The sequence below is a fragment of the Neophocaena asiaeorientalis genome, unplaced genomic scaffold (assembly GCF_003031525.2).
Source record: "Neophocaena asiaeorientalis asiaeorientalis breed wild unplaced genomic scaffold, Neophocaena_asiaeorientalis_V1.1 scaffold265, whole genome shotgun sequence".
Lineage (NCBI taxonomy): Eukaryota > Metazoa > Chordata > Mammalia > Artiodactyla > Phocoenidae > Neophocaena > Neophocaena asiaeorientalis.
The window spans coordinates 3,311,523-3,339,415 of NW_020172172.1; the positions used below are offsets into that span (position 1 = coordinate 3,311,523).

Here is a 27,893-nt window from a genome sequence, read left to right on the forward strand (position 1 = left end):
AAAAAAAAAAAAAGGTACCTAATCAAACTTACAAGCTTTTGCACAACAAAGGAAACCAATGAAAAGACAACATATGGAATAGGAGAAAATATTTGCAAATGATGCAACTGACAAGAGCTTAATCTCCAAAATATACAAACAGCTCATACAACTCAAAAAAAAAACCCCAAAAAACCAACCCAACCGAAAAATGGGCAGAAGGGGCAGAAGACATTAATAGACACTGCTCCAAAGAAGATATACAGATGGCCAGTGGACACATGAAAAGATGCTCCACATCACTAATTATTAAAAAGTCTACAAATAACAAATGCTGGAGAGGGCGTGGAGAAAAGGGAACCCTCCTACACTGTTGGTGGGAATGTAAGTTGGTGCAGCCACTATGAAAAACAGTATGGCGGTTCCTCGGAAAACTCAAAATGGAATTACCATATGATCTAGCAATCCCACTCCTGGGCTTATACCTGGACAAAACTATAATTCGAAAAGATACATGCATCCCTATGTTCATAGCAGCACTATTCATAATAGCCCAGACATGGAAACAACCTAAATGTCCATCAACAGATGAATGGATAAAGAAGATGTGGTACATATATACAATGGAATACTACTCGGTCATAAAAAAGAAAGAAATAATGCCATTTGCAGCAACATGGATACAACCAGATATTATCATACTAAGAAAGAGAAAGACAAATACCATATGATATCACTTATATGTGGAATCTAAAATATGCCACAAATGAACCTATCTACAAAATAGAAATAGACTCACAGACATAGAGAACAGACTTGTGGTTGCCAAGGGGGAAGAGGAGAGGGAGAGGGATGGACTGGGAGTTTGTGGTTAGTAGATGCAAACTATTACATTTAGAATGGATAAACAACAAGGTCCTACCATATAGCATAGGGAACTATATCCAATCTACTGGGATAAACCATAATGGGAAAGAATATTAAAAAAAAGAATGTCTGTATGTGTGTAACTGAGTCACTTTGCTGTACAGCAGAGACTGGCACAACATCGTAAATCAACTATATTTCAATAAAAAAATAAGTCATTTAGCCTTCTTTTTCAGTGACGTCTGTGTCATACTGGCATTGGTAGGATAATCATTCTTGCTTTCATTATCTGAACTCTTAGAAAACACGGTCATGATATTCAGTGTCAAAAATTAAACCAGCACCATCTCAATACAAAGTCCAATAGTTAACTCACAAGCAAAATGAAAAATAGACTGTCAGTGCTCACGATTACAGCACACTTAAGGTGGACGCTTAAGTCACATCATTTGGAGTGATGTTACAATGAATGCTCCATTTTTGTGAACCATAAATCATGGTTGCCTGCATCAATGGTAAGGGAAAAAAATAAGCAACAGCAACTACAGAAGGCAGATAATCTACGCCATATCCATCTGACACTAAAAATAGCATTGCTTTCGGCCCCTATTTTTCAGGTAGCCCTGTGGGGTTCTATATTCTCCCCCAGACTTCTACATCCATCACCAAAAACTGGGACTTTTTGTGTCCTGAGGAGGGGTTTCCTGGGATGCTAAACTTTCAGTGCTAAAACTGGGACAGTACGGAGCAAACCAGGGGGTTAGTCACCCTTGCCTAAAGGAAGCTCTGAGTCTATATCAGTTATATCAACTTCCAGAATGGATGGATTCAATGAGTAATTAGCTACACTTACCGAGCACCCACAATGATCAGGTATACAGTGCAAGGTTTTTACATGCACATTTAATTTTTTAAAAAATATTTATAATAGCCCCACAAGTAGCTGTTATAGTCTCCATTTTATAGATGGAAAAAGTAAGCCTCAAAATCTAGGCTCCACCACTCATGGAATTGGGGAAAAGTGTAAAATGGATTTTTGTCCTTGCCTTGGCTAGAGAGGAACCATATCTGAGTAAACTAAGGGTCAGACACACTGTCAAAGAGGAGAAAATTCAGTAACTCTAAGGGAAAAACAACAAATTATAGAGGGGCGAGTTAGGGCCTGCCAGTCCCACTGCCCTTTGCGCCCTCCAGGTGGCTCCTTTCGTTTCTGGAACATTAGGACCTTGTTTTATTAAGAGTTGCATCCCTTATGCAGTAATTCTTAAACTTTGTCTCTAATGGCAGGTCAGAGAAAATTTAGACTCAAGGTACATGACCAGGGATGAGGCTGTAAACCACCTTAGGTCAGCATGTACTTTAATGTTAAAATAATGAAATCATTATTAAAATGTTTAAATACACTTTGACCTTGTATTTCAAAATCCTTGTCTGAAATTACTGCTCCAGAAAGCAGTAACTACGGGCGAGCTAATTAACATTTATATTCCTTACAAAAGCAAATATAAAATGCCTTCCCTCTCTATTCCACAGTCTCTGTGAGAATTGAGAAGAAATAACTTACACAAGACATATTCTTTAAGCTTATTACTATGTGGGGAGTCAAGGATCCATGCTTATGTCACGACTGTATTTTTTTTCCTGAAATTCTACCACTAGTTCTCACCTGTAAAACAGTCACAGCTCAGCCAAGCAGGACATACCACATTTAAAGGCTAGTTCCCTGGTCCAGACCAAAGAGTTAAGATAACCAGTATCTCATTTTCATACTTATTTATCTTGTGTTCCAAATGTAGGCAACGAGGTGAGTATTGGCTATTTCAGATTTATTATCTTATCACCACAGATCTGAGCAACACTGTAATAAAGAGTATAACTTCATTATTGATATTTGATCACAAACAGCTTTCAAGCCTCTTTCCTCCCTCTTCTCCTATTGCCCCACACCTCAACAGGCCTGTAAGAAACCCTGCGGGCTCCCTCTCCTGGTGCCAGTGGAAGTTCAAACCATGCCAGCCCCTGCAGGCACAGTTAGAACCCTCACCCCAACGCTACTACCTACACAAAAAGAATATCCAAATGGCCAATAAGGATATGAAAAAGGTACTCAACATCATTAGTCATTAGGGAATTATAATTAAAACCACAATATGTTACATCTATACTAACACCAGAATGGCTAATATTAAAAAGACTACCCAGGGGCTTCCCTGGTGGTCCAGTGATTAAGACTCCGTGCTTCCAGTGCAGAGGGCATGGGTTCAATCCGTGTTCAGGGAACTAGAAAAGACTATGAAGAGGAGGCTGCAGAGTATCTAAGACTCTCATACACTGCTGGAAGCAGGATACATCATTACAACTATTTTGTAAAACCTTTGGCAGTATCTGTCAAAGCCAAGCATATGCCTAACCTGTATGATGCAACAATTCCACTCATACAAAAATTAATTAATATAAAATTATATAAATGTATCTATCTACCTATAGACATTCAAGAGATATACATGAATAGGTCAGTCAAAGGGCATGTAAAAGAATGTTCATAGTATTTACAAAAGCCCCAAATCTGAAGCCACCCAAATATCCATCAACCAGTGGTATATTCAGGCAATGGAATAGTACGCAGCAATTTTAAAAAGCCTCTGCTACACGTAACAACATGGATAAACCTCACAGACAAAATGTGGTAAAAGCATCTAAACATAAAAGAGCAGATACTGAATTATTTTGTTTGTCATCTACACTAACCTATAGTAAGAGAAATCATTACAGTGGTTGACCCTTGGGAGGAGGCTGACGGGCAGAAGACGTGAGGAAGCCGTCTGGGCTATCTTGACCTGGGTAGGGGGCACGATACACCTCACTGTTTGCCTCCACTGGAGCCTACCTTGCTATTCTCAAGCTTGCTTTTTCTTACTTAGCAATATATTGTGACCATTCCCATGTCAATAAAAGTAGCTCTCTTTCATCAAGTTTAAGTTGCTCTCACCTTTTTTTGTTAAACATACTTTCAGGAATCTTGTCTCCCTAAGCAAGTTACAAATGCTACAAGGGCAGGGGCTCTATCTTGCAAATCACACGAAGAAAGAGAATTTGGAGCTGTGGAGATAGTCAGACCTGGTTTTAAAACTGAATTTCACCACTTTGGGCTGTATAACCTTGGACAAATAATGTACCCATCCAGCCTCAGTTTCCTCATCTATAAAATGGGGATATAATGCCTACCTCGTGAAGTTTATTATAAAGTTTTAAAGAGACAATGAACGCAAGGAACGTAATACCTAATGGGTGCTCATCAAATGACAGCTGTCTTCTCTTCCAGCCTCATCAAGGCCTTGCTCACAGAGCCCTCAGAAAAGCTATGATGATTCTCTTACCTTGTTCCTGGAGCCAAGCAGCAGTCTAGAGAATAAGTGAAAGGCAGCATCAGCTCATCGTGCTTCCTAATGCCAATCGCTCCTTCTCAAGGTCAGGAGACACTGTCTAGCTGATCACACCATTTAAGACCTGAGGATGAATTCCGAGAACGCATAGTAATGGGTATGCTGAATTGCTCTCCCCAGTCACACACAGCAATCCCCTCAGAAGGCATAAAAATGAGGACGTGCACTGAACTTCAAGGCTGGCAGGTGCGGTTTGACAGAGACCACCTGGGCCAGTCCCAGAATCAGGAGTATAAGAGAAATGTTTTAAATAATGAGGATTTGAAGAAGTAAATAGCACCCCTGCGTGGCCAACATTCCATACGGAAGCTGTTCCGTGCTCTGATTCAGCCTGGGGTTTTGCCTAACTGCTGTATCATGTCCTAGCCTCACAAGGGTGAAGAGAGAACTAAGACACTCCCAGGAAAATGAGCACAGTTGTTCCCGTAATCTGTTCCTCGCCAAGAAGATCTGTGGCTCTGAGCCCGCTGTGCCTCGAGGGCCTCCTAGCTTCATAACAGGCATTAATTCAACAACCTCTTGCCATAGGCATTGGACAGACCTTAACCTGAGCAAGCCCCACCTCACTCCATTTTTTTGTTGTTGTTTTTTTGCGGTACGCGGGCCTCTCACCGTTGTGGCCTCTCCCTTTGCGGAGCACACAGGCTCCGGACGTGCAGGCTCAGGAGCCATGGCTCACGGGCCCAGCTGCTCCACGGCATGTGGGATCTTCCTGGACCGAGACACGAACCCATGTCCCGGGCATCAGCAGGCGGACTCTCAACCACTGTGCCACCAGGGAAGTCCCTTTTTAAAAAAAATAATAAATATATTTATTTATTTTTGGCTGCGTTGGGTCTTTGTTGCTGCGCGCGGGCTTTCTCTAAACTCTTATATTCTGCCCTCTGATCTTTCGATGTGGGTGGGATTCATGAAACTGTATTTCTTGCCAGACTCCTGCCTTCCACTGTATATGGCTGTCTATCTCCTTGTAGGTTTCCTAAGCAACATGAGGACAGATGCCATGACTAACTTATTCACAAATGTAATCTTGGCACCTATCACGATGCTTGGCACAAAGAATGAGCTTAATAAATGCCTGCCGAATAAATGAATGTTGACGTGCGTGAACTGTCCAATATATGCTGTAACTACTGATTGCAGAAATCATTTCACTCACTCACGTCTTGATCCAAGATTTATTAAGTATCTCCTACGTGCCATGAAATATGTAAGGGGCCAGGGTGACGAAGATGACTAGAACATTATCCTCTGCCCACAAGGATCTCCAGGTGGGAGAGAGAAGGTGTGGAAGTGAATAATATGACTAGAGCTATCATAAAGGAATGAGTAGGCTGCTCTTGACACCTGCCTGAATAGGTGAGCTAAGGCTTCTGAGCCAGCTGACTGTTTGGGATGAGTAGCAGCTCTCTAAGTAGGCAACTCGGGAAGGGGAGGTATTCTACTCAAAGGGAACGGGATGCTGTGCATGAGGCTGGGTCAGGGTCACTTTGCATTGGACAAAACAAGTCTCATGGCCAAGCCTGACTTCAACAGAGTGTGAAGAATAACCCTCCCGCAGAGAGAATAAGTGACTCTTTGGTGAATGGCAACATGAGCTCATTGCCCGTGTGAGCGGTCCCGCCCGCAGACAGTAAGCTCCAGGACTGTTTGATACGAGTCAACATTCCCATTCGAAGATCGACCAGAATTCAGGAATTGAGGGGAACCTACAGAGTGTCCCTCACATTTGATGATGCCAATCCACCAGGTACTGGCTTTATCAGTTTCATCTTTGACCGAGAAGCCCTGTGATCTGGCCATGTTGTGTGTACTTTCCTTCTTTGTCCTATTCTTCAGAACAGGATAGAGAGAAGACCCAGCCATCTTTGGCTTTGTTTAATGCTTAATAGAGTTTCTATTACTACTGAGCTATTGCAACAAATACTGACATTCTCATCTGGTCCCTCAACAGTCACTCAGTATGCCCTCCTAGCTCCTCCAAACTCAGGGACATTAATAAAACCTTGCTCAAATCTCCTCTACTTGCTGCCTAAGAAACAGAAACTTTCTCAGAAAAGGCTTTGGGTCATCCCTCAGGATCAATTCAGATCCATCTACACAAGTCCTTAGGAATGAAGAAAAGTCCTTAAGAACTGAGGCAAAATGTAGTTACATTGCTATTTGTTCTCTTCTCTTTTGTATTCTTTTCAGGACAAGATCAGTCACAAGGATGGGGAATTAGAGAGTTGGATGTCTGTGCTCAAATCATCATATTAAGTTAAACATTGCTGAGTGGTATTTTAAAATATAAAATTTAAATTGGTTGTACCGTATCCCTATTGCCTACAAGTTGGTAGATGCAGTGAAATTTAGAAGGACATAACCCACTTTCTGGCAATGTTAACAAATTTTGCTGTGTCAGTTCCCATTGTACGACAACACTCAATAAAGAAAAAATAAACTTCTAATTTTGTTATAATTACACAGGCTTTTCTGAGGTATCGATATGCCTGGAGCAAAAACTTTATTAAAGTCAAATCCAGCAATACGGTGCTCTCAGGACATTGTTTCAGGTATTATCTCAATAACCCTCCACCTTATAGTGTCCACTTGAGGGCTTCTCCTCCATTCCAGTTGCTGGACTGGCGGTTGGTTCTCCTGGCACGGATGGCATGCAATGCAGATTCTATCACAGGGTGGCACAAGACTCAGGTGCCTAATTAGGTGCCAGCATATTCTTGGCATTGGAAATATACTGAGGCACAGCCACTTCTCACTCAACACTGTATTGCTTAAAATTAATTCAATTTTTAGCAAGTCCAAGCAGCTATCATCTTCTTGTCATACATGCCTATCTCAACAGTTGGCTCTGCTACATAAACGATCAGATCTTCACATACATATTCATTTATGTAACATCGATTGCCAGCCAACATGGTTCTCTAGCCTTCTTCCCCATCGCCGGGCTGTGATAAACTCTACAGTTGCTTTCCCCAACTTTTCTGTCTTTTGTTCCTATTATTTTCTGTGAGTGTCTGACTCCTCACCAGTAAGGCCTCTGAGTAAGATCTTCAGTTCTGAGTATGGAAGGGAAGACAGAGGCTGCGACTGGCCCTTCCACAGGCTCCGTGTACGGGAGCCAGGTCACGGGAGGTCTTTCAGCGGCAGGGCCAGGAGTAGTGAAGAGAGAGAAGCCTGGGATACCTAACTCAAGAACCTAGAGTGGGGCACAAAGCAGCAATAGGGGTAAATGAAAAACGAAAGTGGTGCAGCCATGGTCACACGTGGAGACATACTCACTGAATATGAATTCAAACCTCTCAGTAAACCCCCACATATTCATTCGTAAAATTCTGGCAATAGGACTTCCCTGGTGGTGCAGTGGTTAAGAATCTGCCTGCCAACACAGGGGACATGGCAAGATCCCACATGCTCCAGAGCAACTAAGCCTGTGTGCCATGACTACTGAGTCTGAGCTCTAGAGCCCATGAGCTACAACTACTGAGCCCTCGGGCCACAACTACTGAAGCCCACGCACCTAGAGTCTGTGCTCCGCAGCAAGAGAAGCCACCGCAGTGAGAAGCCTGCGCACTGCAACGAGGCGTAGGCCCCGCTCACCGCAACTAGAGAAAGCCCACGTGCAGTAACGAAGACCCAACACAGGCTAAATAAATAAATAAATAAATTTATTTATGGGAAAAAAAATTGTGACAATAATAACCCCTTACCGCACAGAGCTATTATACCATTGAGATAAAGAATATAAACTCCACACAATAATACTTGGCTCACGTTAGGTGCTCAATAAAGAAGATGTGGTGTACATATATATGAAATATGATGCAGCCATTAAAAAATGAAATAATGCCATCTGCAACAAAATGGATGGATGTAGAGGTGATCAAACTAAGTGAACACAGTCAGACAAAGACAAATATCATAGGATAACACTTATAGGTGGAATGTAAAAATTGATACAAATGACAACTTGACAAAACAGAAACAGACTCTCAGACTTCAAAAAGACATTTATGGTTACCAAAGGGGAAAGGTGGGCAGGGGGGATAAATTAGGAGGTTGGCATTAACATACACACACACACACACACACACACACACACACACCACACACACACATATATAAAATAGATCATCAACAGGGACCTACTATACAGAACAGGGAACCCTACTCAGCACTCTGTAATAACCTAAATGGGGAAAGAATTCGAAAAACAATAGACATATGGATATCTATAACTGAATCAATTCGCTGTACACCTAAAACAAAAACAACATTGCAAATCAACTCAACTCCAATTTAAAGTAAAAGTTAAATGAAAAACAAAGCAAAAAAAAAAAAGGAAGGAAAAACACACACACACACACACACACACACACACATATATAAAATAGATCATCAACAGGGACCTACTATACAGAACAGGGAACCCTACTCAGCACTCTGTAATAACCTAAATGGGGAAAGAATTCGAAAAACAATAGACATATGGATATCTATAACTGAATCAATTCGCTGTACACCTAAAACAAAAACAACATTGCAAATCAACTCAACTCCAATTTAAAGTAAAAGTTAAATGAAAAACAAAGCAAAAAAAAAAAAGGAAGGAAATGCCTACTCTATTACCCTCAGGCCTAGTGACCTGGGCTGGTGTCACAGCCCTGGAGCCTGCGCAGCCTTGGGTCCCCTGGCTGGAGTACACTGGTGCTGAGGGAGCCGGGGGGAGGATGTGCCAGCAAATGAGCCCCGCCCGGACTCAGAGTGCCCCGTCCCCTCTAGATGGGACTACAATCACCAGATCTAGGCAGGCCCTCCTACACCTAAGCCAAGCCTACTGCACCCAAAAGATGGTGGACCCTCTGGGCTCAAAGAGTGTTGACAAGGGACCTAGTCACCAGGTCCCCTAGTGGTAATGTCCCCACCTCCAGCCTCCTTCCTTAGAGTAGCCCCATGTACGGACGACAGCACACTCAGCAGAGTGGTTATGCAGGGGTTGGCATCTGCCAGGGTAAGGGGGAAGAAGGAATGAGGCACAAGCCCTTGAGTCTTTGTGCTGGCACACTCCCCTCTCATTTACAAGCCAGCAACACAACCTTCCCTAAGGCTCTGGCTGCCTGAGTCACCGCACTGGAGCATGAAGAAATCCTGCTGCCTTGTGGCCGCTTCCTGTAACAACAGCTATAAACCCGGTGCTGCTGGGCACTTAATGTTCACAAGGCCTGAGGGGCGTTAAGTGATACCTGCCCTTAAGTAATGTCCTGGGGCAGGTCATCGAAGAAGAATTCAAAAACGGGAAGACTTTCCAGAAGCCCATTTCAAGAGATAACTTTTACTCACACTGTTTAAGGGAAAAAGAAAATAAAAGCACATGTAAAGATGCTCAAAGTGGCTAATTATCAGAGAAATGCAAATGAAAATGACAATGAGCTATCACATCGCACCAGTCAGAATGGCCATCATCAAAATGTCTACAAACAATAAATGCTGGAGAGGGTGTGGAGAAAAGGGAACCCTCCTCCCTGTTGGTGAGAACGGAAATTGGTTAAGAGTCACTGTGAAGAACAGTATGGAGGTTCCTTAAAAAACTAAAACTAGAGCTACCAAATGATCCGGCAGTCCCACTCCTGGGAGTATATCCGCAGAAAATCCTATTTCAAAAAGACACATGGGGCTTCTCTGGTGGCGCAGTGGTTGAGAGTCCGCCTGCCGATGCAGGGGACATGGGTTCGTGCCCCGGTCTAGGAATATCCTACGTGCTGCAGAGCGGCTGGGCCCACGAGCCATGGCCGCTGAGCCTGTGCATCCGGAGCCTGCGCTCCGCACATGCACGCCAACGTTCATTGCCCTATTGAAAATGGCCAAGACATGAAAGCAACCAAAATGTCCATCAACATATGAATGGATAAAGCAGATGTGGTTGATATACACAATGGAGTATCCATCAGACATTAAAAAAAAAAAAAAAGAATGAAATAATGCCATCTGCAGCAACATGGATGGACCTAGAAGTGAATATTCTAAGTGAACTCAGTCAGACAGAGAATGACAAATATCATAGGATATCACTTACATGTGGAATTTAAAAATTGATACAAATGAACTACTTCACAAGCCTGAAACAGACTTGCAGACTTCAAAAAGAAATTTATGGTTACCAAAGGGGAAGGGTGAGCAGGAGGGATAAATTAGGAAGTTGGCATTAACAGACACACTTTCATATATATAGAAAATATGTCATCAACAAGGACCCACTCTATAGCACAGGAAAGTCTACTCAGCACTCTGTAATAAACTAAATGGGGAAAGAATTCGAAAAAGAATTGATATATTGATATTTATAACTGAATCAAGTTGCTCTACACCTAAAATAAACACAACTTTGTAAATCAGCTCTACTCCAATATAACCTAAAAGTTAAATTAGAAACAAACAAAAAAAAAAAAAGAAGAAGAAGAAGGAAAGAAATGCCTACTATATTCCCCTCAGGCCTGGAAACCCAAGCTAATGTCACATCCCTGGAGCCTGCGCAGGCTTGGGTCCCAAGGGTGGAGGGTACTGGGGCTGAGGGAGCTGGGGAGGATGTGCCAGCAAATGAGCTCCCGCTGGCCCTGTAGTGCCTGGTCCCCTCTGCATGGGACCACCATCCCCAGATCCAGGCGGGACCCCTACAGCTTAACCAAGCCTAGTGCACCCAAAGGATGGTGGACCCGCTGGCCTCGAAGAGCTTTGACAAGTCACCTAGTCTCCAAGTCTCCTAGCAGTAAGGTCCCCACCTCCAGCCTCCTTCCTTAGAGTCTCCCCACGTACGGATGACGAACCCTCAGCAGAGCGGTTTTGCAGGAGTTGACATCTGCCTGGGTAGGTGAAGCGTAAGGGGGAATCTAATAACTGGTACAAATGAACTACTTGACAAGCCCAAAACAGACTACAGATTTAAAAAAGAAACTTATGGTTACCAAAGCAGAAAGATAGGCAGGTGGGATATATAAGGAGCTTTGGATTAACATATACACATTAATATACATATAAAATAGATCATTAACAAGGACCCACTGTATATCACAGGGAACTCTACTCAATATTCTGTAATAACCTACATGGAAAAGAATCTGACAAAGAATCGGTATATGGATACGTATAACTAAATCACTTAGTTGTACCCCTGAAAGTAACACAGCATTGTAAATTAACTGTACTCCAAAATAAGAATCAAATTTTAAAAAATGTTTAACTTATTAATAATCATGAAAAGCAAAAATAATCTTTTCTGTTTGTTTTGTTGATTAGTTGACAAGGTAATACTTGCACTGAGTTTATCATTTTTGTAAAACTGGGAGAAACTGGGAAATGGTTATCACACATAACCAGTAAAGTACTTCGAAAAATCATTCCACATACCCCCAGGGATAAAAGCATCCTAGTATGTAAGACACTGAAGCACGGTGTTACGTACTCCATTTAAATAGATGAAAAACAGACCAATCAGAAACCCTGTGATTAAGGATCCCAAACACTCCATGATGCTGGGCACAGAGAACACACATTTTCATTTTAATCAAATAAAAACAAAGGGCATTCCTTGTTTAACTCACCTGTAGAACCTGCTCTCCTGTTCCTCCTGCTTGGGGGTCCCCGGGGCTGGGTGAAACGCGACTCTTTCCCTTGCTCAAGATGAGAGATCAGAGCTAGTTTGGAAGTGGACGATGCTTGAAGGGAAGAAGAAACAACACAGTGAAGCACAGAGTCACACGGAGTCTCGGCGAGGAGAGTAACCCCGGGGGAACTGAGCAAGAGGTACCCCAAACAGGTACAGGACAGGTTCTGGGAGGAGATCTTGGACAGTGCTTCCAAGGAAGCCTGAGACACTCTGGGAGGCGAATTTCTTTTTAAAGGAAAACAAAATGTTTTACCTTCCTTGTGAAAGAATGGAAAATTCTCTAACTGTGGAAAACAGATGTATGGCTCCTAGGAGCAACTCCCACGTAGAGACAAAGGGGCTGAGTTCTCTCAAGATAATCTGGAGGTTCAATACTAGGGTGAGGGTACCAAGAGATTGCTCGAGCCCTAGTGTACCCAGAGAATCACCTCTAAGGCAGGTACAGAGGGAGGACAGCTTTTATGATGGAAAAAGAAGGAAAGCCTCCTTGGAAGTCAAATAGACTCCAGGGCTCTGTGTACCTGGAAACTCTTAACATCGCCATTTGGGGTCAGTTAATAGTTATAAGAGAACCTTTAACTTCTTAGGGCCCAGAGAGAACAGCAGCAGAGAGGCCTTACATAGGAAGGCCTTACATAGAGTTCTCCAGCATCACGCTCCTGTACAAGGCCCTCTAAGCAGTATCAGGCTGGCCCATTCCTTTTCAGGGAAGTACACAGCCCCATCCTCAAAAGCCACTGATTCCTGAAATGACAAGTTCCTCTATCCCAGGCCTCAGGACTTTGGTGATGGTCAAAACTGTCAATGAGAGGCTGAGAACAGCATCTACAAGGACGTATATTTAGTACTGGGTCCCTCATGTGCCTGAGAGGTTTTTGTGTAAAAGTTGGAAGGTGTAGAGGAAGAGGACACAAATTAAAGGTAGACAGCCAGCCAGAGTTCCACATACTTTCCCAGTTAGAACAAAACACATCTTCACTATGAGCTTCCAAACATATGCAACCTCCAAATAGACTATAATATAGAAGCTAGGCTTGGGCCTGAGCATGAATGTATATATATATAGAAGAAAACCTAACATATAATGGGATATGGCTGCTACCTTAGCTCTGAGCCCCTTCCCACTTTGTATAATATATTTGGCTGATTATTTGGGCTGCTCACATTCCTGTCATTTCTCAATTGTGCTTTCATCCAAGTTCTTCCTCATTCTTGTCTCCTTTCTCACGACCCCAGGCACAATGCTTTCACGTTTGTCCATGACTCCCCACCCCCATGTAGAGGTAGTGAGGTTAGAGTAGCATAGGAAAGTACCGTTTACTTGAGATGGGCTAGAGAAAAGTCTGTTTATCAAAGGACAACATTAAGAGAGTGAAAAAGTGGGAATTCCCTTGCTTTCCAGTGGTTAGGACTCTGCACTTCCACTGCAGGGGGCCCGGGTTCCATCCCTGATTGGGGAACTAAGATCCTACAAGCCTTGAGGCAAGGCCAAAAAAATAAATTAATAAGAGAGTGAAAAAGCAAGCCACAGACTGGGAAAAGGAATTTCATAATACATACATCTGACATAGGACTCATATCCATAATTACTACAACTTGGAGGAAAAAAATGACACACAATGTAAGAAACAATGGGAACGTATCTCAACAGTGACTTCACATAAGTGGACATCCACATATCCAATAAACATATGAAATGGTGCTTTGTATCACTCCTTAATGGAGAAAAGGCAATTAAAAAACCCCAATATGATATCAGGAATGAATGAGAGGGCTTCCCTGGTGGCGCAGTGGTTGAGAGTCTGCCTGCCGATGCAGGGGACACGGGTTCGTGCCCCGGTCCGGGAGGATCCCACATGCCGCGGAGCGGCTGTGCCCATGGGCCATGGCCACTGGGCCTGCGCGTCCGGAGCCTGTGCTCCGCAACGGGAGAGACCACCACAGTGAGAGGCCCGCGTACCACAAAAAAAAAAAAAAAAAAAAAAAAAAAAAAAAACGGAAAAAGAGAATGAATGAGAAGTATTTGCAAGGATGTGGAGCAACTGGAACTCTCTTGTACTGCTGGTAAGAGTATAAATTGGAACAACCATTTCAGAAGATTGTTGAGCAACATCTACTAAAACTAACCAAATGTATAGCCTATGACCTAGCAATATGACTCCTAAAGATACACCCCAGAGAAACGAGTGCATGCGTTCATCAAAAGGCATAAGCAAGAATGTTCACTGCCTTCTTATTCATAGTAGTCGAAAACTGGAAACAATCAAAATGTCCATCCACAGTAGAATGAATAAATGAAATGTGGTATAATCATATAATGGAAAACTATTCAGCAATGAAAAGTACAAACTACTGCTATGTGCAACAACACGGGTGAAGTTCACAGACATAAAACTGAGCAAAAGAAGGCAGATACAAAAAAGTAACTTTTGAATGATTCCATTTACATGAAATTTAAGAACCAATAAAACTAATATATTGTCATAGCAGTCAAAATAATGGTCATCTTTTTTTGTTTTGTTTTGTTTTGGCCACGTGGCTTGTGGGATCTTAGTTCCCTGACCAGGGATTGAACCCAGGCCCTTGGCAGTGAGGGTGTGCAGTCCTAACCACTGGACTGCCAGGGAAGTCCCATAAAGGTCAACTTTGGGGTGGACTGCTTGGGATGCTGCATGAGGCAGTCTGTTGAAGTACTGGTAATGCTCTACGTCTCAATATGAATGATGGTCTTACAGGTGTGTATATTTCTAAAAAGTGAGCTATACAGTGAGTTATATTTATTATAAGTTATACCTCAATGAGAAAGCAAATTTACATATGTATATATATAAGTATGTTACATATATTTTATATATGCATATGTAACATATATAAACATATTTATATACACTTGTATACTTTAATATGTGCATATATAAATATTTCTGTACATATGCACATGCATACATGCAGGGGCAGAGGGAACCCAGCTCACCTGGGGCCAGGTTGTTAAGGACACTGTTGTCATCATCTGACCTCTTTTATTCCTGTCTCAGGGAAAGGTAACACTCTCAGGAACTGAAAGTAAAGAAAGAAGCATTAGAGGCAATAATTCTACTGACTCTAATTCTTGCATATAACATCTGACCCATTCTTTTTGGGGGCTACATGAACTATCAGTACTATTCATTAGTTATTGCCTTGTATCGGTGGCAATTCTCAAGTCACAGAGGTGAGACAGCAGGCTTAAGAGGGAACACAGACACAGAAATCGTGTGGAGAATATAATTAGCATACTATTTCCCAGGTACATATTCAGCTGACTGGTTCAGCGAACAGATGCGAAGGTGGACTGACAAAACTAATTTTCAGTACTCCAAAGAAGACATCTTAGGAAAGAGGACAGAAAAGGAAACTAGGGCATACAGTGCTACAGTGGAGAGAATGTTATGGGCGGAAAAGAAAACTGGAGTTCCAATTAAGATCCCTAGAGTCAGGACTTCCCTGGTGGTCCAGTGGTTAAGACTATGCTTCCACTGCATGAGGGTGTGAGTTTGATCCCTGGTCTGGGAACGAAGATCCTGCCTGCCACACGATGCAGCCAAAAAACAAAAAAAAAAGATCCCAAGAATCCACACAGTCAGACAGTTTGACAGTAGTAAAAGTCAAAATGGAATTGGAAAATAGTTTATTAGGAACATCTTTTTTTAAAAAAAGATTTAAAAGATCCCAAGAATCCACACAGTCAGACAGTTTGACAGTAGTAAAAGTCAAAATGGAATTGGAAAATAGTTTATTAGGAACATCTTTTTTTAAAAAAAGATTTAAAAGATCCCAAGAATCCACACAGACAGTTTGACAGTAGCAAAAGTCAAAATGGAATTTGAAAATAGTTTGAAATAATTTGAAAATATTTTATTTTCAAAGTCAAAATGGAATTTGAAAATAGCTTGAAAATTTGAAAATAGTTTATTAGGAACATCTTTTTTTAAAAAGATTTGATGTGGGATCTCTTTTTTTTTTTTTTGGCTGTGTTGGGTCTTCGTTGCTGTGTGCAGGCTTTTCTCTAGTTGCGGCGAGCGGGGGCTACTCTTCGATGCGGTGTGCAGGCTTCTCATTGCAGTGGCTTCTCTTGTTGCAGAGCACGGGTTCTAGGCACGCGGACCTCAGTAGTTGTGGCTTGCAGGCTCTAGAGTACCGGCTCAGTAGTTGTGGTTCACAGGGCTTAGTTGCTCCACAGCATGGGGAATCTTCCCGAACCAGGGCTCAAACCTGTGTCCCCTGCATTGGCAGGCAGATTCTTAACCACTGCGCCACCAGGGAAGCCCTGATATGGGACCATTTTTAAAGTCTTTATTTAATTTGTTACAATATTGCTTTTGTTTTGTTTTGGTTTTTTGGCCACAGGCATATGGGATCTTAGCTCCCGGACCAGGGACCAAACCTTCACTCCCTGTACTGGAAGGCGAAGTCTTAACCACTGGACTGCCAGGGAAATCCCATATTAGGAACACTTGATGTCTCTCTACTACTATTTTTTTCCTCTAAATACAGATTGATTATAAGATGACCATTCAATTTTATAAGAGTGTTGGGGATAGGTGGTGAGAAGAAAAACACTACCATATTAAATGATCCGTCAACTTCATGACATGTCTCAAATACTCCAAGTTCTAAATATTGTTGCATCAGGGAAGCCAAGCAATTTTATTTGTAAACTAATAGTTCTAACTCCCTTTCTAGGTCAGTTAACTAGTTCATCATTAGGACGTAAGCCTTCTGCCATCCTACAGAATGAATCAGCAAGGTTTACACATTAAAGGCAACACCTGAAATACAAATAGCCGTCATCAGTTAGATTGGAAATCGTTAATAAGCATAAAAGCGCACGCACTCGTAGACTTAAAAACAACTTCCATTTCAACTCCTTCTCTGCAGTTTGCTATTAAGTCTCAGGGTCCATCAGACAAAAGACTTTATACAGTCAGCACATAGCCCTTTCCTCCACTGACCCTACTTAGTGAAACCAGAAAGCTATCCAGGAAGGTAGAGGAAGCTGAGGCTGTCAGGGAAAGAGCTGTCAGGGGAGGCTAAAACCCACATCTTGATAGTTGCAGGGATTCCAGGGGTGGGATGGGGGGGTGGGGTGCGGGGAACGGACTGGGAAGAGTAGCTATAAGTGTAAACAAAAGAACTTTAAAAGAAAACACAATGTGGTAATTCCCTGGTGGTCCAGTGGTTAGGACTCTAAGCTGCCAATGCTGGGGGCCTGGGTTTGATCCCTGGTCTGCGAACGAAGATCCCACAAGCCCTGTGGCACTGTCAAAAACAAAAACAAATAAAACAACACAATGCAAACCTACACAGGTAATGCTGCTAAACTCATGGATGGTTTTGTCCAAAGGTAACAAAAGCAGGGATTCATACTGAGTAACTGGGTACCCCTTGTAGTTGGGTACTTTAATTCTCTTAAATCATGATACTGTCATCGTATCTTTGTAATAAACATCCCTTACAGTGGATACTTAATATTACTGACATATTAAACAAATGGCCTTAAGCAAAAAGGTGTGATCTGTACAGTTGACACTAAGAAAAGCAAAGCATCTGGAAGTAGAACAGCAGCAGAGGCCACCCTTACAAAGTACAAAACACTCCTACTTTCCTGTGGGGAAAACCATAGCTATGGAATTGAAGCATAAACAACAAGCCCAGGTGGGAAACAAATCACAACACACTTCACTAATGGCAGGGACCATACGTTTTATCTGATTGATTGTGAACCTTAACAATTACGTTATGACAATTACGTTAAGAGAATGTAATGAGGAGTGAAATAAAGGATGTGAAGAGAACTAAATCAAGAAATGCTGGGCTTCCCTGTTGGCGCAGTGGTTAAGAATTCACCTGCCAATACAGGGGATACGGGTTCGAGCCCTGGTCCGGGAAGATCCCACATGCCACGGAGCAACTAAGCCCGTGCGCCACAACTACTGAGCCTGTGCTCTAGAGCCCACAAGCCACAACTACTGAGCCCGCATGCTGCAACTACTGAAGCCCACATGCCTAGAGCCCGTGCTCCGCAACAAGAGAAGCCACCGCAACGAGAAGCCCGCGCACTGAAACGAAGAGTAGCCCCCCCCTCACCGCAACTAGAGAAAGCCCACGGGCAGCAATGAAGACCCACCGCAGACAAAAATAAAATAAAATTAAAATATAATAATAATAAATAAATAATGTTTCCATAGCCCCAATACTGTGCATAGGATATTATATGCTAAACACTAGACACATATTAGGTGCTTGATAGATATAACCCCTCAAGAGATTTTTATTTTTATTTATTTACTTATGTTGTACTGTACAGCACGAGGCATCTTAGTTCCCCAACCAGGGCTGGAACCCTGTGCCCCCTGCAGTGGAAGCCCCGAGTCTTAACCACTGGATCGCCAGGGAAGTCCCAAGATTTTTAGATTAAACATTCATATGATATCGGCTTGGTGCTTTGTGACTGCCTGGAGGGGTGGGATAGGGAGGGTGGGAGGGAGGGAGATGCAAGAGGGAAGAGATATGGGAACATATGTATAACTGATTCACTTTGTTATAAAGCAGAAACTAACACACCGTTGTAAAGCAATTATACCCCAATAAAGATGTTAAAAAAAAAAAAAACATTCATATGAGCCAATCCAAATCCAGGGCTCCACGCGTTCTCCAATTCTGGGAAGGAAGTATCCTCCATGGGGGTGGGGGGAGAAAACCATTTCAGTCTTCTCAAAACTTTGGGTACTCTACGAATCACTTCCAGATTGGGTTTACACCTGGCCCGGCGAGTAAGGCGAATAAAGTGTTCACAGACTGATTTCCTGAGACCACCTGAAAAGGGAAAGAGCGTTAAGTAGCTGTGCACAGGCCTAGGGGTAGGGCTGGGGTCTCCGCAGCCTGGACAAGACGGAGCTGGAGCGACCGAGGAGAGTGTTCTCTGCTGACAGCGCGTCCTAGAGCGCAGACAGTTAAAAGAATTTGAGGACCTCGGTGTCAACACTTGAATTTGTGTCAGTATCCAAGTCTGAATAGGCCACGGGCTGTCCTGGGGACGAGAAACTAGGCATCAGGAGCCTGCGGCCCACCAGCGCCCCCTCTCCATGCGAACGAGTCGAGCATGGGCGTTGGGGTGAGGACCCCGGGAGCAGCAGTAGCCACGCTGGTCTCCCCCAGGGTCCTTCCCGTCGTGCTCAGACCAAGCCAGACCCGCTCACCGTGGGCTCTGAGTGGCCTCTGCCCCTTTCCAGCCAACAGAGCTTCGGGGAACCACTCGCGGGTCTTCAAAAACCAAACCCTCACGTGCTAACAGCAATGGCTGAGCCGGAAGTACGTCATCACAGTGACCTGTCAACCTATAATTTACCTTAAATTCTCTCTAGTGACTTTAGAGGACCCCACATCTCGGTGGTTCCTCCTTCCAGTTCCCACCAGACGAGCCTGAGAAAAAAAAGGCGAGGTAGTGTCTTCCTCTCAGGCTCCGCGTTCTTTTTTACTTTTTTGGCCACGCCACACGGCTTGCGGCATTTCATTTCCCTGACCAGGGATCAAACCCTGGCCCTCGGCAGTCAAAGCGCAGAGTTCTAACCACTGGACCACTAGGGAATCCACGAGACTCCGCGTTCTGAGTCAAGGCAGAGGACTTGGCTTGTCCTAACCTTAAGGCCGGAGAAGGAAGCAGGGCCTTCATTCCATTGGATATCGGGTGAAGGGGCAGGGCCCAGCTGAGCCAATGAGCAGTGGAGCCTGCAAGGTCATCCTTCCTCTTGGAGGCAGGAGCCTCTTCCCTGCCCGGACAGGCCCGGCCCCTGCCTGGCAGATTTTCCACCTACGGGTGAGTCCCTCCCTTCAGGGCCTAGAGGAGAAATCAGGACCTGGAGAGATAGCTGAACTGGGCTGAGGGCCTGACCTGGACGGGGTGGAGACCTCAAGACAGAGGAGGCACCGAAACGTTTGCTGAATGAATGAAAGTCGAGGAACAGAGTAGCGATCTTAATATATATCCAGAAGACCCTTAGAAAGTCAAAAAGTCGGTGCTTTTCTGTCCTGCATAGGGAGAACCACCATGAATGAGTGAGGGAGGGTGAGAAGTGAATCCGGCCCCAGTTAGAAGCCTACACACAGTCCTGTAACCTTTCTTAGACTTGTCCGCCACTTCATTTGTCCACCACTGCCAAATGTCCTCATGTGTCTAGTTCCTACCTCGGCCACTGTGATGCCCCACATGGGGCTCACAGTTTACAAGTCTTTTCATCTCACACTGCCAAGAAGGCTGTCTCCAGAGGAGCACCCAGCCCTCAGCCATATCCTACTGAGGCCGACACTTCCCCGGGATCCACGAGGCCCTTGTGTGGAATCCAGGTCACATCTTTTCAAGATAACCTCAAGTCCTCAATCGTCTGCATAACCTGAGCGCTTTATAGGAGTGTCTGTGGTCACCTCCAAAAGACCTTTAAATATGCGAGAGCAGGGGTTAGGATCTCCCTGCTCAAAAGAACCTGAAGTTTAAAGCATTACTGATAACATTGTTACCGAAGAGTGTCAGCTTACTCCAGGGCACTTCAGTATTCCTGAGGAATAAACATAATTTAAAAAAAGTAAACATAATTTCTCTTTCCCTCCCACTGGGATGTTCTCAGATGTAAGTCACTGCTCCTACTCTTTGACATATTTTCCACGTAGAAGATATGGAGCCTGGAAATCATGCTGACAGTTGGAGTAGGCCATTCCCAATTCCCATCAACCAAAGATACCTAGTTAGGTAGGTTTGCCAAGGCAAAATCAAAACAACCTATACCAGGGAATTCCCTGGTGGTCCGGTGGTTAGGACTGTGAGCTTTTCACTGCTGAGGGCCTGGGTCCGATCCCTGGTTCGGGAACTAAGAGCCCACTAGCTGTGCAGTGAGGCCAAACAAACAAAAAACCCTATAGCGTAATACTCGTCTTAGAACAGCAATCTAGTTTTAGCAAAATGTCACTGTTCCTAATATTGAATTAATGCAATTTGAATATTATCGAATTTGAATGTTCAGCTGTAATTGTGTAATAACCTATAAACATAGGAAATTTATATCAAGCTTTAAGGGTACAATATTTACAAGCTTTAAGGGTACAATATTTTTTTTTGGTACAATATTTTTTTACACATTTTTACAAATCCTTACTCATCCAATTGCTTTAAACATAACCCATATTAGCATAATTTTAGCCATTTAGAGCCTGCCTGCTTTGCATAATTCGTGAAACTGCACCTAACATCGGCCAGCCATGGATTAGACAAACTCTGTGGCCGTAAAAGACCCCAAACCGCTGCTGCCCTTCAACGCTCTCTGAAGGGCAGAGACTCCCACCTTGCTGTTGAGCAACACTGCCTAGACAAGTAAGCCTCCTTTCCAATTCGCCTCTCCACCCCACCCCCTCCCCAGGATTCCCTCGCCTTCTTCCCCTGCTGGGTTAGCCCTTCAGTAAGGGACTTCCCCTGTCCTGCGATCTGTAGAGGCCGCCCAATGTAGTTTGTTGTACAATAGTGCCATCTAGTGGTCTTATCTTTTTCTTTAAAAAATTTTTTTGGATTGAGGTATAGTTGATGTACAATATTATATGTTTCAGGTCTTGTCTTTTCTTGATTATCCCTCAAATCCTTGAACGCACCACAGAATTGAAACAATATAGATATTCTTGCCTCTTCAGTTCTTTTTTTTTTAACATCTTTATTGGGGTATAATTGCTTTACAATGGTGTGTTAGTTTCTGCTTTATAACAAAGTGAATCAGTTATACATATACATATGTTCCCATATGTCTTCCCTCTTGCGTCTCCCTCCCTCCCTTGCCTCTTCAGTTCTTTAATACCATTTATTGAATGCTGGTTAGATCATTACTAACGGCATGGAATCATCATGCCACCCATGAATATTGGCTTCCAATGACATCCTCAAAGGTTATTACAATAACTGCAAATACACGTCTTACGCAGAATATTCAGGAAAATATTAACTGTAATAGGTTTCCTGGTCATGTTAAATTTACCATTTGGAATGTTATAGTCTAATCACTGAATCACATATTTTACAACCACAACTGCTCTTAAACTGCTGTCTTAGTCCATTCAGGTTGCTAGACAAAACACTATATAGCCTGGGTAGCTTATAAAGAACAGAAGTTTATTTCTTACAGTTCTGGATGCTGGGAGGTTCAACATCAAGGAATCCAGCATGTTCGAATTCTGGTGAGGGCCCTCTTCCTGGTTCATAGACAGGGCCTTCTTGCGGTGCCCTCACATGGAAGGGAGCTACGGAGCTCTGTGCGATCTCTTTTGTAAGAACACTAATCCCATTCATGAGAGCACCTACCAAAAGCCCTGCCTCCTAATACCATCACATCAGGATTAGGATTTCAACGTATGAATTTTGAAGTGGACACGAACATTGAGACCATAGCAACTGCTATAATCTTTGCGTCCCTGGAATATGATGTCTTTCAATGTCGGTTATCCTTTTCCCTTCCATACCACCACCACCAACGGGGAGGATAGGCAATAGGCCCATGGGAAGAGTAAGAAGAGCAGTTCAACTCACCCAAGAAATGAATGTCCCCTTCCAGTGCAGCTTAAGACTGGCCCAGGACAGCATGGCGTCACTGCATCAGTGGGGGGCAAGAGAGGACATCTATCAGAAAGCCTGTTGAAAGCCCTCAGAGGAGAGAGGTGTGGCCACCCCCAGAGAACTGCCTGACATGTTGTGCGGGGAAGAGTGACCACCCTCATGGCCAAGAGTGGGGAATGCACAAGATAAAGGATATTTGCTGCCACCTCTCTTGTCCTTGGGTATCGTAGCCCATAAGCAGCACTGCAGTAGGGACGCAGAAGAGCAAGAGCTGACACAGGGGCCCACAAATGCGGCCCACCCCAAGGGTTGACAGCAGACCCACAGTAGCCCAGAGCCTTGAATTCAAACCTGTGCCTAAGATGAATGAGTTACCCCGATTCAGTCAGCATCATTCTGATGGCCCAGTGTCATGTGATCCTGTGGGAAAAACCCACGCTGGCCGCCCTCCTAGAAATGAGGTCCAGCCATAGGGCCCTGGCACAACCCTACAGGTGTGCATTCTGGAGCTCTTAGGACACCTGGTCAGCCCACACACTGAGTTAATGCTCAGAGAGCACCCCAAATGGGACAAACAGAGCACAGGGCCCATAGGGATCACAATCTACTCTCGGAGCACCCCATCTGACAGTCCTATTTGACCTAGCCACACCCAGACAACAGTAGATGACTTTAAAAATGTAGAAGAAGGGGGGACTTCCCTGGTGGTCCAGTGGGTAAGACTCCGCGCTCCCAATGGAGGGGCCCAGGTTCGATCCCTGGTCAGGGAACTAGATCCCACATGCATGCCACAACTAAGAGTTTGCATGCCACAACTAAGAGTTCACATGTCGCAACTAGGAGTTCACATGCCGCAACTAAGAAGTCCACATGCCGCAACTAAGACCCGGTGCAGCCAAAATAAATAAATAAATAAAAGGATAAAAATAAACCAATAAAAAAAAATGTAGAGGAAGGAACTCCTAAGTGCAGGACCCCCTGAACACCCTGGGCACATGCCCTGGGGTGGGACCCTGTTTTCCTTGGTCTAGTGGTGGTGCTGGGCATGCATTTAAGTGCATGGCCAGAGAGTTGCACATACCATTTCACAATGGCCAGAGGTTGGTCACATGGCCAAACACACCTGCTGAAAAAACTGGAAAATTTAGCAATTTCTGTGGAAGCAGGAGAGAATGGAGACTAGGTGACGAGTAACAGTCATTACCATGTCCACTGCACAACAGAATGCAAGACAGACTGGAAATGTGAATATCTAGCTTTCCTATACTCTAGAGTGAAAGACAGCAACAGAGAAAAATGCTGGGAAAGGCCAGAATAGCCCATAAGGCACATCAGTACCTATTAGGAAAGAGTAGCCCCTAAAGAGATACAATCCCATAGGTGCGTGACATGGCAAATGGAACAGGGCAGGATTTCAACGCCCATCTGTCCCTTAGACCAGTTCCTCTTTGCACGATGATCACAACCACAAAGGACAGACCTGGAAATGGCTCTAGATTCAGCCACCGGTAATGTCACACACTCCTCCCCTTTGTCAACTCCTTGGTGTTTTTTCAACACATTTCTCCTTATTTATACAATACGTTAAAATAAGAAAAACATATAGCAGGTCTGATCTCTATCTCCTCCACACACTGAGAAAGGCTGTAACTCTCTGGGCCACAGCTCAGCAAATATTCCCAAGTAGAAGGTCTGGGGAATGTGAGATTCATGTTATGTGTCTCATCTCTCTCAAAAATCATCACATTGCATTGGTTGCTAATGAATATCTACAAACTGTTGTTCAGTGTTTTTTTGTGTGTGTGTTTTTTTTAAAGTGTGGTCCACTTTGAAAATTTTAAAAATCCAAAAATCCACCTCTTCTCAAGATGTAGAAAAACTGAAGAAGGGACTTCCTTGGTGGCGCAGTGGTTAAGAATCCGCCTGCCAATGCAGAGGACACGGGTTTGAGCCCTGGTCTGGGAAGATCCCACATGCCACAGAGCAACTAAGCCCGTGCGCCACAACTACTGAGCCTGCGTGCCACAACTACTGAAGCCTGTGTGCCTAGAGCCCGTGCTCCACAACAAGAGAAGCCACCGCAATGAGAAGCCAGTGTACCGCAACGAAGAATAGCCCCCACTCGCCGCAACTAGAGAAAGCCTGCACGCAGCAATGAAGACCCAACACAGCCAAAAATAAATAAATAAATAAATAAATTTTAAAACCTGAAGAATATGGCCCCACCCTTACAACAAAAAGTAGCCAGACTGGGACCTTCCTGGCAGTCCAGAGATTAAGACTGCAGGAGGTACAGGTTCAGTCCCTGGTCAGGGACCTAAAATCCCACATGCTGCATGGCACAACCAAAAAAAAAAAAGATAGCCAGATAATCTGAAACTTTTCCTTGAACACATCAGAGAGCTGAAGTCTCAGGGCAAACAACTTACCTAAAATCTAAGGAAAGACAGGCACTCTCAAGGTCATTCCTTATATTCATCTCCTTTGGGGACAGTCCACCTTCCCCAATCCTGCTATGGAGAAGCTCACCACTGCAGAGTTGGAAATAACATTGAGTCAACTGGAGGGAAAACAAAAAGTAAAAATACAAAACAACAATAACAAAACAACCAGCATATAAATTCATTGTAAATAGAATGTCTGTCTTGGGAATTCCCCGGCAGTCCAGTGCTTAAGACTCTGCCCTTCCAATGCAGGGGGCATGGGTTCGATCCCTGGTTGGAGAACTAAGATCCCACATGCCACATGGCACGGCCAAAAAATTTAAAAAAATAATAAGGCTGTCTTTAAGAAAACAGACAAAAGAGGCTGTAGTAAGAAAGGCAGAGTCAAAGTGCTAAGCTTCAAAAAGTCTTAAGACTAGATAGGATCAAAGAAAGGGGAAGAGATGGGGAGAGGGCATCTGGGGGAGCAGAAAAAGCACAAGCTCAGAGGAAGAAACTGAAACAGTGTGTGTTGCAGTGAGTGGAGAGGACTGGCTGGAGCAGAGTCTGGGGAGGGCAGGAGGTACAGCTGGATTGGTATAATCAGGCCAAGAAGGGGAGGGCCTGCTAACCTGCACTAGGGGGACACACAGAACAAGATTACATTTAAAAGTTTCTCTCCAGGATGAATTCTCCAATGACGAATAAAATTTGAGTTCTGAATGAAGACTTTCCCACATTTCTCACATTCACATGAAGCCTTCAGTGCTGCTTCAATCCTGAACTCTTGTTGAAGCCTCTCCCACACTCTGCATTTGTAGGGCTTCACCCAAGGGTGAATCCATTGATCTTGGGGCTTTCTTTTTTCTTTCCTTTTCTTTTTTTCCTTTGGATCCACTGATATTGATTTAAGCTGACTTTTTGCTTGAAGGCCTTGCTGTAGTCCTTGCATCTAAAAAGTTTCTTTCGGGCTTCCCTGGTGGCGCAGTGGTTGAGAGTCCGCCTGCCGATGCAGGGGACACGGGTTCGTGCCCCGGTCCGGGAAGATCCCACATGCCGTGGAGAGGCTGGGCCCGTGAGCCATGGCTGCTGAGCCTGCACGTCCAGAGCCTGTGCTCCGCAACGGGAGAGGCCACAACAGTGAGAGGCCCGTGTACAGGTAAAAAAATAAAAGGTTTCTCTCCAGTGCTGACTTGCTGGTGCTGAGTTGAAGTTAAAGGCTTTGCCACACTCTTTACACAACTGGAAATTGCAGATGTGTGAACTGACCCCAACATTTTTTTCTGATCTCTTATGTGCCTGACATCGCAGGCCCAGCGGCCATGGCTCACGGGCCCAGCCGCTCCGCGGCACGTGGGATCCTCTGGACCGGGGCACGAACCCACGTCCCCTGCATCGGCAGGCGGACTCCCAACCACCGCGCCACCAGGGAAGCCCGAACTCTATTTTTTATAGGAATTTTCTCATTATTTACTCTCTCCTTTGCTGAATCTCTCTTATTTTTCTTCATTCCATTCCTTATGAGACTTCCTGAAGGCCTATCTTGCTCTCTGATTCACAGGTAACTTGAAAACCAGGTCCCTGGGGAAGGTCTCTTAATGTTCCTCTGAGGCCAAGCCACAGGATTCACTTTTCTCAGAAATGTCTTATTGTGAGGCCTAAAAGCACAAATTCAGCCCTGATTTCACAACCTGAGAAAAAATAATAAATGCAAATGTTAGAGAGGGAACTAGATCATCAAAGATACGACTGTATGCTGTAAATACACAGCTTTTGTATGTTTACAAATTGGTTTCACAGAGCATAGGGAATGAAGAAAGACAAGGAAAAGCCCTGGGACCCAAAAGGGAAAGGGGCTACCTCTGGTCTCACGGCCAAAGATGCAAAAGAAGATGGGATAATTATGGTTGGTCCAAGAGAGTAACATTGTTGAAAATGGAAATCTGATCATGGGAATGGCCTCAGAAGACCAAAAAAGAATGAAAAGTGAAGAGGATATTGGGTTGGGCGGGCTTGTGAGACTCCTCTTCATCAATTAAATGTCCAACAAAAAATTAAATCAAATAACTTAGACATTCCAACTTAGGGGTATGTGAGGAATGCTATCACGAAGCTTGCAAATTACCTGAAAACATAAGCAATATAAAAGATTAGAGAAAACCACACTGGGCCAGGAGAACACAGATCAAACTTCCACCCACACTGACTAACTAACCATAACTGCAAGGTAACATTTGGCCATCATGATTTAGCCCTAGGCCATGACAAAATTTCACAGACTGGATGGCTTAACAGAAATTAATTTTCTTATGGTATAGGAGGCTGGAAGTCCAAGATCAAGGTGCCAGCTGGTTGGTATCCTCTGAGGCCTCTCTCCTTGGCTTGCAGATGGCCAACCTCTTGTTGCCATTTCACACGGTCACCCCCCTATGCGTGTGCACCCCTGGTGTCTGCGTCCTAATCTCCTCTTCTCATATGGACACCAGTCTGACTGGATTAGCGACCACCCTAACAGCCTCATTTTAACTTAATTATGTCTTTGAAGATCCTGTCTCCAAATACAGTCACATGCTGAGGTACTGGAGGTTAGGGCTTTAACATATAAAGTTGCGGGGGGATTTACAATAGCCAGGACATGGAAACAACCTAAGCGCCCATCATCGGATGAATGGATAAAGAAGATGTGGCACATATACACAATGGAATATTACTCAGCCTTAAAAAGAAATGAAATTGAGCTATTTGTAATGAGATGGATAGAACTAGAGTCTGTCATACAGAGTGAAGTAAGTCAGAAAGAAAAAGACAAATACCGTATGCTAACACATATATATGGAATTTAAGGGGAAAAAATGTCATGAAGAACCTAGGGGTAAGATAGGAATAAAGACGCAGAC

At 43.9% G+C, this 27,893-nt stretch overlaps 1 protein-coding gene across 5 annotated transcripts in view; it reads right to left on the reverse strand.

The window, feature by feature from the left end:
- Positions 1–27,608, reverse strand: part of GASK1A (golgi associated kinase 1A) — an 84,075-nt gene extending 56,467 nt beyond the window's left edge. The window contains exons 1-6 of one of the 5 annotated variants that reach the window (XM_024756158.1): positions 26,471–27,608; positions 25,003–25,104; positions 22,547–22,607; positions 14,924–15,006; positions 11,885–11,998; positions 4,224–4,353 (exon numbers count right to left, since the gene is read on the reverse strand). The gene's annotated coding sequence lies outside the window, so the exon portion shown is untranslated. Of the gene's footprint in view, positions 1–4,223; positions 4,354–11,884; positions 11,999–14,923; positions 15,007–22,546; positions 22,608–25,002; positions 25,974–26,470 lie in introns of those variants that run through there. The other 4 variants (XM_024756143.1, XM_024756150.1, XM_024756133.1 and 1 more) reach the window with 4 other exon arrangements.
- Between the last annotated feature and the right edge of the window lie 285 nt (positions 27,609–27,893).